Source organism: Lepisma saccharinum, chromosome 19 (assembly GCF_977018435.1).
Source record: "Lepisma saccharinum chromosome 19, izLepSacc3.1, whole genome shotgun sequence".
Taxonomy (NCBI): domain Eukaryota; kingdom Metazoa; phylum Arthropoda; class Insecta; order Zygentoma; family Lepismatidae; genus Lepisma; species Lepisma saccharinum.
In genome coordinates this window covers 41,461,566-41,472,777 of record NC_139247.1, presented here as the reverse complement: position 1 = coordinate 41,472,777, position 11,212 = coordinate 41,461,566, and positions in this window count along the sequence as shown.

Sequence of the window (11,212 nt, the reverse complement as noted above, 5' to 3'; positions counted from 1 at the left end):
GGATGAATGGCCATAAGATAAGATAGATGAAGAGACAATCACAAACATATAGGGACAAGAACACGAGCCACACATAAGATTATACTGGCTGTGAGTTCAAACGCCAGAGACTCTCTAGTCTGCAAAATGCAGTCCAGAATGCATTAATAGATAAAATAGGTCTAAATCTCTTGTTGTATACTGCTGTAGTTTTCATTTTAACCAGCCTTTTGGTAGGATTTTCTTATTAAATATTATTTTTTTAATTGCTAATTTCCAACTTAACCTTTATTTATTCGACCCCCCTACTTAGGTAAACAAAAACGAAAAATAAACGTAAAGAAAAATCCTGAAAATTTCAAGAATTTTGGATTTGTTATTTTGGTAGACACCCTGTAATTAAACTAAAAACTACCCAAGATGAAATTTCTGGAACCATTTCAATTACGGTAATTGCTGAATATTTGTTTGCCATTACAGGTCATAATGCAAAGGTTGAGAGACTACTTTCATTACCATCAGCACAACGGACTCACGAGATTTTTTTTTTCATAAAGTCTGTAAGAAGTTTGGCACTGGTCCATATAATATCAAAGAGTTTGACTATCCAGTTTCTCATAAATATATTTTGACTAAACTAGAAATTTTAGGAAAAAAATGGCTCCTCTGTGAAGTACCGTTAAAACAGGTGCATTGTTTAGTATAATTACAAGTTTGGAAATTTTGAATTAAAGAATTCAGATTTTTTTCTGAAAACTGTCAATTATAAATTAATCTCTAACGTGTTCTATACAATTATGTATTATTTATTGCGAATGTTTTGTGTCCTACATTTTGACTCAATGTCCTACATTTTGGAACATTATGTTCTACATTTCCCTCATAGCGATCTGGTAACCGTACCCGCACACCCCTACTATTTTCATTAATTTTTCTTTTCTCTTGCATCCTACGTGTTTGTAATGACTGGATTTTTACGTATGCTAGTGCAGATTGTCTCCCTTGTTGCACAACATTTCTGCAACCTTGCGTTCTGACGTCAGCAGAGACTGTGTTTATTTGTAGGCTAAATGCTTACGTTGTTAGGTTAGGCTAGCTAGGTTTAGTTCTCTTAGGATAAATAATAAATTTGCAGTGTATTTAGGCTAATAGATCCAAACTTAACAGAGCTAACCTAACAACGTAGGTATTCATCGTCTGATGTCAGAACACAAGGTAGCAAAGTGTTGTGAAACAAGGGAGACCCGTATTTATTTTTTAGGAATGATCTGCACTGAAGTGTCTGAAATTTATTGGAATTAGCAGTTTTCATTCCAGAAATATAATAAGAATCGCATTAGAAAATTCGTATTATGTAGAATTCGATCATTTCCTGTTCCGACCAAAGATTTTACGTCCCGCATCCCCTGGAGGCTGTCAAGTGTCAACTGCTTAGTCTATTTTAACCTCGCGTACGTACAAAATGAATTATGGAATCGCCATGAAAGTCGGCGTAGGTGCGTCATGCATTACGTTCCTACTTTCTACAGCGGGAGCGCGCACGGAGACTGCGGCGAGAGCGGGAGAAATCGTTTCTCTGAAGGCAGAAATACTGGGAAAGGTAAGAATTCATCTCTAACGTTTATGTATTACATGACATAGGTAACTCTAATAATGAGTTAGCAAGCACTATCTACACAGTAGCAAATCATCCCTCAAAATATTTAGATCAAATGAAAACATGGCAACGTGGTAATACAGGAACTTATGAAATTCTGATTCCCATATTACATCCCTACATTCGATTTGTCTAAACTGTACCAAGGAAGAAACTTTGATTCAATACCAGCAGAAGAATGGTGCTCATAGATACAGAACTGTTTCAACAGATTTTAAAATTTAACTTTTCATTTTTCGAATTGTATATATTTTTTAAAAAAATCTTCCGTTCTGGTGTCCTTTAAGTTGAATATGTTCGAAAGAGAAAAATAAATGTTTGTTTTTTGAACATTTTTGATGTTCTCATATTACCACCCACATTACTACCAGACCATACCTTTTTATCTGAAAATATAGTTTGACAGTTTTAAAGGTTAATATAATTTGTAATAACCACTAATCATAGGAAGTTAAATCAGAGATGGAAAATATTGAATAAGTACTTTACAAACAAGCATGACGTGAATGATATAACAGTATATGACATCATACAGTATGATGAAAGCAAGTGAAAATGGAAATTATTACAAGTGGTTTTTTTAAACTTATGTGAAATATGCAGCCTGCAGTTGAATAGACTACATGGAGTGAAACCCCTTTATTTATTGCTTTATTTACGTGTTGGTTAGCATTTTTATACTACAATTGGTGTTATTTATTTCCCATGAACTTATTATATTGGCATCATACTGTTGAAGGACAGTGCCAAAGAAGATTTCTGCACACTAATACTTAGGAAAATATACATAAAATATTAATCAGGAACATCCATTTTATTATTCAGTGAATATTCAATTCTTTGTCTATTTGACAATAATTTCCTTGTTTTTACACACACATTTGGCGATCTTAAGTACACGCAAAGTAGATAATAAATATATGCTTTATATTTATATTCTTATACAATCTTTTTAAGTATTCATGTAATAATAAAAATGCAATATTAATAGTAAATAACTCTCTAGCCTTCTTAAACCTGAAGGTTCATGGCTGGAGCAACACAGGCCTTCCATCTGTCCCTATCCTGAGAAAGATCTATATGCTCTTTTCCACCCCTCCCAATTTCCTTTAGGTCCATCTCAACATTATCCCTCCATCTTCGTCTTGGTCTACCTACTGGTCTCTTACCATCAGGTTTCCCAACAAGAATCCTGTAAACTCTTCTTTCCTTTCCCATTCGTGCCACATTGCCTGCCCACCTAAGTCTTCTTGATTTAATCATTCTAATAATATCTGGACATGAATAAAAATTATGTACTTCTGAATTACATATGTAACCTTCTTCACTCACCTGTCTCCTCATCCCTTTTAGGCCCAAATATTTTCCTAAGGATCTTATTTTCAAATACTCTCAATAAAAGTTCCTCTTTCAATGTAAGGGACCAAGTTTCGCATCCATATAATATTACAGGCAAAATTACTGTTTTGTATATTTTAACTTTTAGTTTATTAGATATTGAACGAGACGACAAACGTTTATGAAGAGAGAAGTAACATGCATTTCCTGAATTAAGCCTGCTTTTTATTTCCTCTTTAATATAATTTTCATTTGTTAGTATTACTCCTAAGTACTTGAATTTGAAAACTGGTTCAAACAAGTTGTTATCAATAATTAGATTTTGATTATTACCTAACACTTGGTTTCGTCCTTGAAGCATATATTTAGTTTTCTCTTTGTTAATTTCCAAACCTATCTCTTTGTTAACTTCCAAACCTATCTCTTTGTTAACTTCCAAACCTATCTCTTTAGCGGCTTTGAAAAATATTTTAACATTATTCTTACTTATATTTACATCATCCCCCAGTAAGTCTACATCATCTTCATATGCTAACAGCTGAGTCACACCATTTAATTTTAGTCTTTCGTTACTTTATTTTACCCTCCTAACAGCGTATTCTAAGGCAAAATTAAAGAGCAATGGAGATAATGCATCTCCTTGTTTTAATCCATCATGAATTTTAAATTTGTGAGACATATTAATATCCACACGAATTTTACTTTCTGTTTCACTGGTGCATACTTTTATCATATTAGCAAGCTTCTTAGGCATTCCAAACTCGACTAATATATTATACCAGGTATAATTTTTCTCTTTTGACTGAATCATACGCTTTTTAAAAATCAATGAATAGCTGATGGACATTTTGATTATATTCCCACTTTTTCTCAAGTGTCTGTCTGATATGAAAAATTTGATCTGTTACGTTTAAATCCACATTGATAATCACATATAATTTCATTAGCATATGGGGTTAGTCTTGCTAAAAGAATGGCAGATAATATTTTATATGTTGTTGAGAGTAGAGAAATTCCACGGTAATTATTGCAGTTCATTTTATCATCTTTTTTAAGCACAGGAACAGTTATCGATTCTTTCCACTGTTGAGGGATTTCTTCTTTATTCCATATTAAACAAATTAATTTATGAATTTGACATATTAACGAATTCTCACTCAGCTGGTATTAAATCAATGCCAGGTGCTTTGTTATTCTTTAGCCTTTTTCATAGCATCTTTAACTTCAGTCAAGTTAGGTTCTGGAACTAAAAGTTCTGCTGTGTACTTCATTTACTTCTGATTTATCTCCTACATGAACATGTAAAAGGTCATTGAAGTAGTCTTCCATCTATTTAAAATATAGCTTGGGTCAGCCAAGAAATTGCCGATTTTATCTTTTATCAAGTTTACTTTAGGTTGCCATCCCTTTGCAATGCAATTTTAATAAATTTACACATTTTAATTAATATTTAATTTAATTATAATTTAATTGCTTTAATTATTATTATTATTATTTCTGGGACACTTGTTTTGAACCCCCCCCCCACCAGAAATATATTTCTAGATACGTGCCTGTGCAAAACCCCTGAAATATTAGCGTTTGAAAATGTTAACATAACACTTTCTGCGTCGCAGTTTCTGTTCACCGTATAGACTCATGGAAGAATGTATACATTTATATATGATGCCCTCCTGGACCTCAGGGGAAGGAAGGGTCCAGAAATCCCTAGTTGCCCCACCGCATGCCTTTGGCTCAACTTCACATCTCTTTGTGGGTGCCTTAATCTTTTCCATCAAGTTCATGATAAGCTCTTCTTCCATTTATTTGCACAAAACCATTTTGTTGAAGCTGGAGTATTTACTAACAGGCTAGACAGGGCATTCCCTAGGTGAGTGCCGGTCCTGGGGCATACATTATATGCGGGGCTTATAACCAAAATTTTTCAGAGGTGTGAGAAAACTATAGCTTCTTATTCTTTAGTCTGGAGTACAGGTGTCCTATATAATCAAAATCGAAACATTATTACAATTAGGCTAATAACAATTAATTTACAGATTTCGCATTATTATCTAAGAACAATAAACAGAACATGTTGAATCTCCGCGATTAGTCAAAAGTCGAAGAAAAGTGAAGTAAAATTAAACCAATCAGTCAATCAGAACAAGTTGAAGGTTTAAAACATAAAATTATTTGAGGCTAATAAAAGTTTCTAAATGAGTGGTCTTTTCATTTCCGCTGGGCCACTGGTGCCACGTCTATTATACTTAATTATAAAGCTGGTTTTGTTCAATAATAAATAGAAATAACCCGTGAGAGCTAGTGCCTACCTGTGTTCAATATCAAACTATTATTTTTAATTTTAGCTATCAAAGTGGCAACTTTTAATCATATCCAATAACATTCTCTATTATTATTCTCTTTTGTTTACTTTTTCATCGAATTTTGACGCAGTATTGAATGTACATTGTTTCATATAAACTAATATTTATACTTCATGATTTCATTCTGCAATGAAGCAAGTAGTGCATATTAACAATTTTTGATGGGAATATTTAAACATGATGTTTATGTAGTAGTTTAGAATACACAATGGACAATCATATGAAAAACTTAAGTTGTTTTTTTTGTTTGTAATCTAGTAGATGTAAAGTTGCAAAAGTTTGCTGCATTTTAGCATAGACCCATTGCTGATCCACATACAGGGTGTGTCATAAGTTATAGCGCAAACTGACACAGTTGGAAGTACACGATAATAGATGCAAAAAAGTCTCAGTAAACATGGGTCTGCAAACGAGCCGGTTTCGAGATAATTGCGAATGTGTGGTTACAAGCCACCACTGACTTCATTGTTTGTAAACGTCGTCCTAGTTGGTATAATGCTTTTATTGAACATTCTACTTACTTTAACAAACGTTAGTATGTTACATGTTACAATTACTGTACACTCGTACCAGTAGCGGCTTCTGCCTATTCGCACGTGCACACCCAAATAAATCTGTAATGCAAATCATTATTGTTATACTTATTTATTGAACTCTATCTCCGTCGAAACATCAAGTGTTCCCACGCCGCTCCACCAAGAGAGATGGTGGAGATGTCTGCGACCCGTGATATCAACCCGCGTAGACCAGGCCGCTGGAACACAATGGTAGTTTCGCTCGCTATGACGCTGTTGCAGCAGTCGCGTAGAGGACGCTGATTGGGTGTCTTGGCTTGAGCGCCGTGGGAGGGGAGGTTGCATCATTTAGGAAGGCCGTGAACGCAGCGATCTGTGTGCGAGCGAATGTAGTGTTGCAAACCCATTCCATTGGAGATCATGTGACGCAGTCAATGCAACCCATACATCATTGCAAATTGAGTGTTTTTTTTTTATGAAAGGGAAATTTCGATGGTATATTGTCCCGAGCATAACAGGGGAGGAAAAGGAGGAGAGGGGGAGGGGCAACTGAAACCGAAACGGGTGTTTTAAGCATGACTTTGCTTCGTGCATCTTGGTAAAAATAAACGGCCTCTGTGGCGAAGTAGCCGAATTATCAACCCTCGGGAATGGAGCGTGCATCTAATAGTCAGCTGTCTGCAGAGACAGCCATCTTGGATGTATGATGTCACACAGGCAATACGCCACAATAGTAGGCATCAACAAAATATCACAGGCAGTAATTTTCCCCCTCTATATGCCAGAATGTCAAGTAAAGTGTAAAATGTGCATAGAATCCTTGCAGAAAAGGGCACGAAATAGTTTCACTAGATATAGTATCTCCATAACAGTGCGAGATGTGATAAAAACTGTAAGAATCAATTTTGTTTCTTTTTCAATTCAGAACAAAACATGTATCTATAAAAAAATTCCAAATCCACTATTAAAGGAGTTATGATGGATTTTCTTAGTTAGTGCATGAAGCGGTAGCCATCTTGGATTTATGACGTCACACAGGCCTTCTGTCACAATTCCGGGCAAAACATCTGGTAGTACATGATTGTGTACCACACTAGCAACGTATTAACTATAGTCATATATTCCCTTCATTCAAAAACCCACGGACTATAGAAATATTGATATATGCCCCTGGACTAATAGGTAAGTGTTATGTCTTCCTTTTCGCTAGTTTTCTGTTGTATCCTTTTACCCTCTCTCTCATTCCCTATTTCCTGCACTTCTCTCTATTTTCTGTCTCTGATATCCGTTCTACTCATAAATTCGACCTTCCTCCGCTGTATGCTGGTTTGAATTTTAGCTTTAGTTTGGAATACTGCGTATAGATGACACACATGTACACATGATATGGATAAATCATGAGGTAATGAAACCACTTGACTGATCATTACTCACTTTATACTGATAAACCAACTTAATGTGATGCTTGTAGATACAGGTAAGGTTAACCGACAATTGTACAGAAGGTCGTTTCACGTCCATGGTAACAAAGTTAGAACCCACCTCACCTTAAGAAAAACCGTGACATCAGGAGCGGTGGTGCTCCACTTGATACCCCTGTCTTGCAGCAATGGCCCTGCCGCGGAGTTTCCATTGGAGGAGACTGCGTTGAAGAACACATTGGTCGAAACAATCATATTCCTCCTGACAAGCTTTCCAAAGACCCTCAATTGTGCGGGGCCGTCTGCTTCCCAAGGCTCGTTTCAACAACGGAAACCCACAAAAATCCATGGAAGAGGCATCGGGGGATTTCACAGGGATGTCTGTAAAGGGGATTGCATGAATGCCCGTTTCACGTGCCATCCGATCCATGTATGCCTGCGTGGACTTTGCCGTATGACTGGAAGCAGTAGTTGTATTTGTGGTATAACCAGGACGAGAAATGAAGAGCCCCCCTCAAGCAGGTTTGGCTATACTTAAAACAAGCTCAACATGCCCATATGAGCTTTTTGCTCAAGTGTGGAACCCTGCCTAATCCAAGATTTTTGTAAAAATGCCCTCGGGAATTTTCTGTGAAATGAAGAGCCCCCTCAGATTGATTTGGCTACACTTACAAAAGGCACTTCTGTGAGATTGTTGTCCATAAATTTGTTAAAAATATGCTTCTCTTGATATTTTTTTTGGCCACACCTAAAACAGCCAAAAAGCCACACTCATACCCACCCACATACACACATATTTACTTCTGGTTTAAGTTCAATTGGGCACCAGGCTCAATTTGTATATCTAATATTAAAACAATGCAATTCTTCTAGAATTGCTCCGTGACCCTCTTATTTCTTACATCATATGTTTGCATGTTTCAAGTGATTCTCCTCTGTGTTAGTGTTTGTTTAGATCAAAGTGATTAATGTGCACAATTCCCGACACAGTAGTATTGATTTTTTGCTTTGCATGTTTCAAGTGATTCTCCTCTGCGTCAGTGCTTACAGAAATTCCCGAGTATTGAAGCTTTGCGTGCAAACAAAATTGCATCAGCCAGTAATGTGAGAGTGGCTGAGGAGAACAGATGTGTTGTTACAGTGCTTCTCATACTTACAGGCCTGTTTGGTTTATTCATATAAAATCTGATATTTGTTACATCCAGCTTGTTTGTTGTATTTAGATTCAGGCTTATATCTGCCCCAGCCTGTTATACAAAAAATCAACACATAACACAGTGCAAGGTCATTGCCATTCTAGATATGCATGTCCGTGCAGGTATTTGTGGAAGGTCAGTTTAGATCAATATTTATTCTCTTTTTCCACTTGTGGGCTATTGGCTTTACAACCTGTCATAAGATAAGCACAGAGTTTTGATTTAAAACCCAAAAAAATTATATAATAAACCGAGGATAAAAATTAATAATAATATTAATAATATTAATATTAAGTATATACACTAAATATACAAAGCACACTGCTGAACCCAACTTATATTTTTTATTCAGTATAAAGTTTTGAATTGAAGCCCAGAAAATCTTATATAATAAACAACAAGAAAAATGCCAAAACAAAAATACTGTGACCAATGCAATAAAAATATATTTAGCTCTAATTGGGCCAGACACCAAAGGAATTGTAACCCAGACAAATGCAGAACTCCCACAAAAATATGCCCCAAATGCAATAGAAAATATAGCATGGAATATTTCACATATAAACATAAAGGTACTTGCTCTGCACAGTCATCAACATTGCCCCCACAACCATCTACATCTGGTCTGAAAAGGAAGCATGAAGCACCTGTTAATGCTGGAGCCGCAAAGCAGCCACGCTATGAACCACCTATCCATAGCAGTTTTAATGGCCAATTAAGAGATTATCGGTTTGTATCAGAGCCAAGATGTGGCATTGAGAATTTTTTGAACAGTGAAAATCCTGATGTGCAGGCAATTCTTAATGCACAAAATGGCTCTTATAAGCTCTCCCTCAAATTGTTTGCACAATATAAGAAGCCAAATGGCACAAAATTTACACAGCCCCACATAACAGAAACTGTACCGGTATATTCAAATGCAAATTCAGACAAAATAATAAGCAGGTTGAAAGATCAATTGAATATTAAACACTCTGAATTTGCGGCAAAAGAGTCTGGATGGAGCCTATGCGGATCTCCACACAAGTTATATGTTAATATTTCTGAATTCAGCCCATTACAAGGATCTACATATTTGCCATTACCTGTCAATATAAAAAACAAACAAGCCGTGGTTAATATAAAAAATAATGATGAGAAATGCTTTTTGTGGTGTATTTTAGCTGCTTTGTATCCAGTTTCAAGGCATCCTGAGAGAATAACTTATTACAAACAACATGAACATGATTTTGATGAAGCAATGGAGGGTTTAGAATATCCAATGTCTATTCAGAATATTGATAAATTTGAAAAAAAAGGCCAGGCATATCAATGATAAACAATTATCTATTAATGTATTTATTTGTTCCACTGGCCGTGGCAATTGCTTGATAGCACCTCTCAGAATCAGTATATTTGATGATGATTCTGCTGTTCCGATTGATTTGCTCTTAATTGAAGGGGATGGCACATATCATTACACTCTGATACATAATCTTGAAGCTTTAGTGAGAACACAACTAGACAAATCCAATACAATATTCAAGTTGTGCAGAAGATGTTTATCTGTATTTGATGGCAGAAAAATGGTGAATAGTGTTTGTGAAGAGAATGCAGAAATTGCTAAAAACAAGTTAATTGAGCATCTGAAATACTGTGGCAACTATAAACCTGTTCATATGGTGATGCCCAATCCAAGAGAAAATGCAAAATTCAAAAAGTTTGAAGCCTTGTTGGAACACCCAGCATATATTGTCTGTGATTTTGAATCAAACCTCAAACCTCTTGCATTCTGCAATCCAGATCCTGAAGAATCTTCAATTACACCATACCAGCTACATGAACCTTCCAGCTTTTATTATGTGATTGTACAGGATGGTGTTGTTACTAAAAAAGATTCATACTTGGGGCCAGATGCCATCAAAAAATTTGCAGATAGAATAGAAAATGAGTGCCATAACATAGCATCTAACATCTTATTAAAATCAAAACCTATGCTGCCTTTAACAGAGAAACAGATTGAAGATTTCAACAATGCAGAAAAATGCCCGGTATGTGATTCTGAATTTTCAGATACAAAAATCAAGGTGAAACACCATTCCCATACAGATGGTAAATTCAAAATGGCCCTGTGTAATAGCTGTAATATTAAGATCAAGAGACCAAAATTTATCCCAATATTTTGCCATGGAGCATCCAATTATGATTTTCATCATTTGATCAGATATGAGGGGTTTGACAAGCAGAATTTAAATATTTTAGCTGAAAATGATGAGAAATATATTGCTATTAGCAAAATAATTAAAGTTAATGGTGTTCCTATTCACATAAGATTTCTTGATTCATACAGAATTTTATCTGCTAGCCTGGCCACACTGGCCACTCAATTATCTGATGATCAATTCAAAATCACATGTGCTTTGTTTCCAAATCAGGACCTGAAATTAATTAGGCGGAAGGGTGTATATCCATATGACTATGTTACAGATTTTTCTAAATTTGATGAGTGTTCTCTGCCACCGCAACATGAGTTTTACAGCAAAATCAGAGGATCTGGAATCACTGATGATGATTATCACCATGCCCAATTGATGTGGAACAAATTAAAATGCCAGACATTTGGTGATTATCACATGGCATATTTAAAACTTGATGTAACCCTCTTGGCTGATATACTGCAGGCATTCAGAAAATCTTCCATGCACAATTATGAACTGGATCCAGTGTATTTTTACAGTGCCCCGGGCCTAGCATGGGCTGCAAT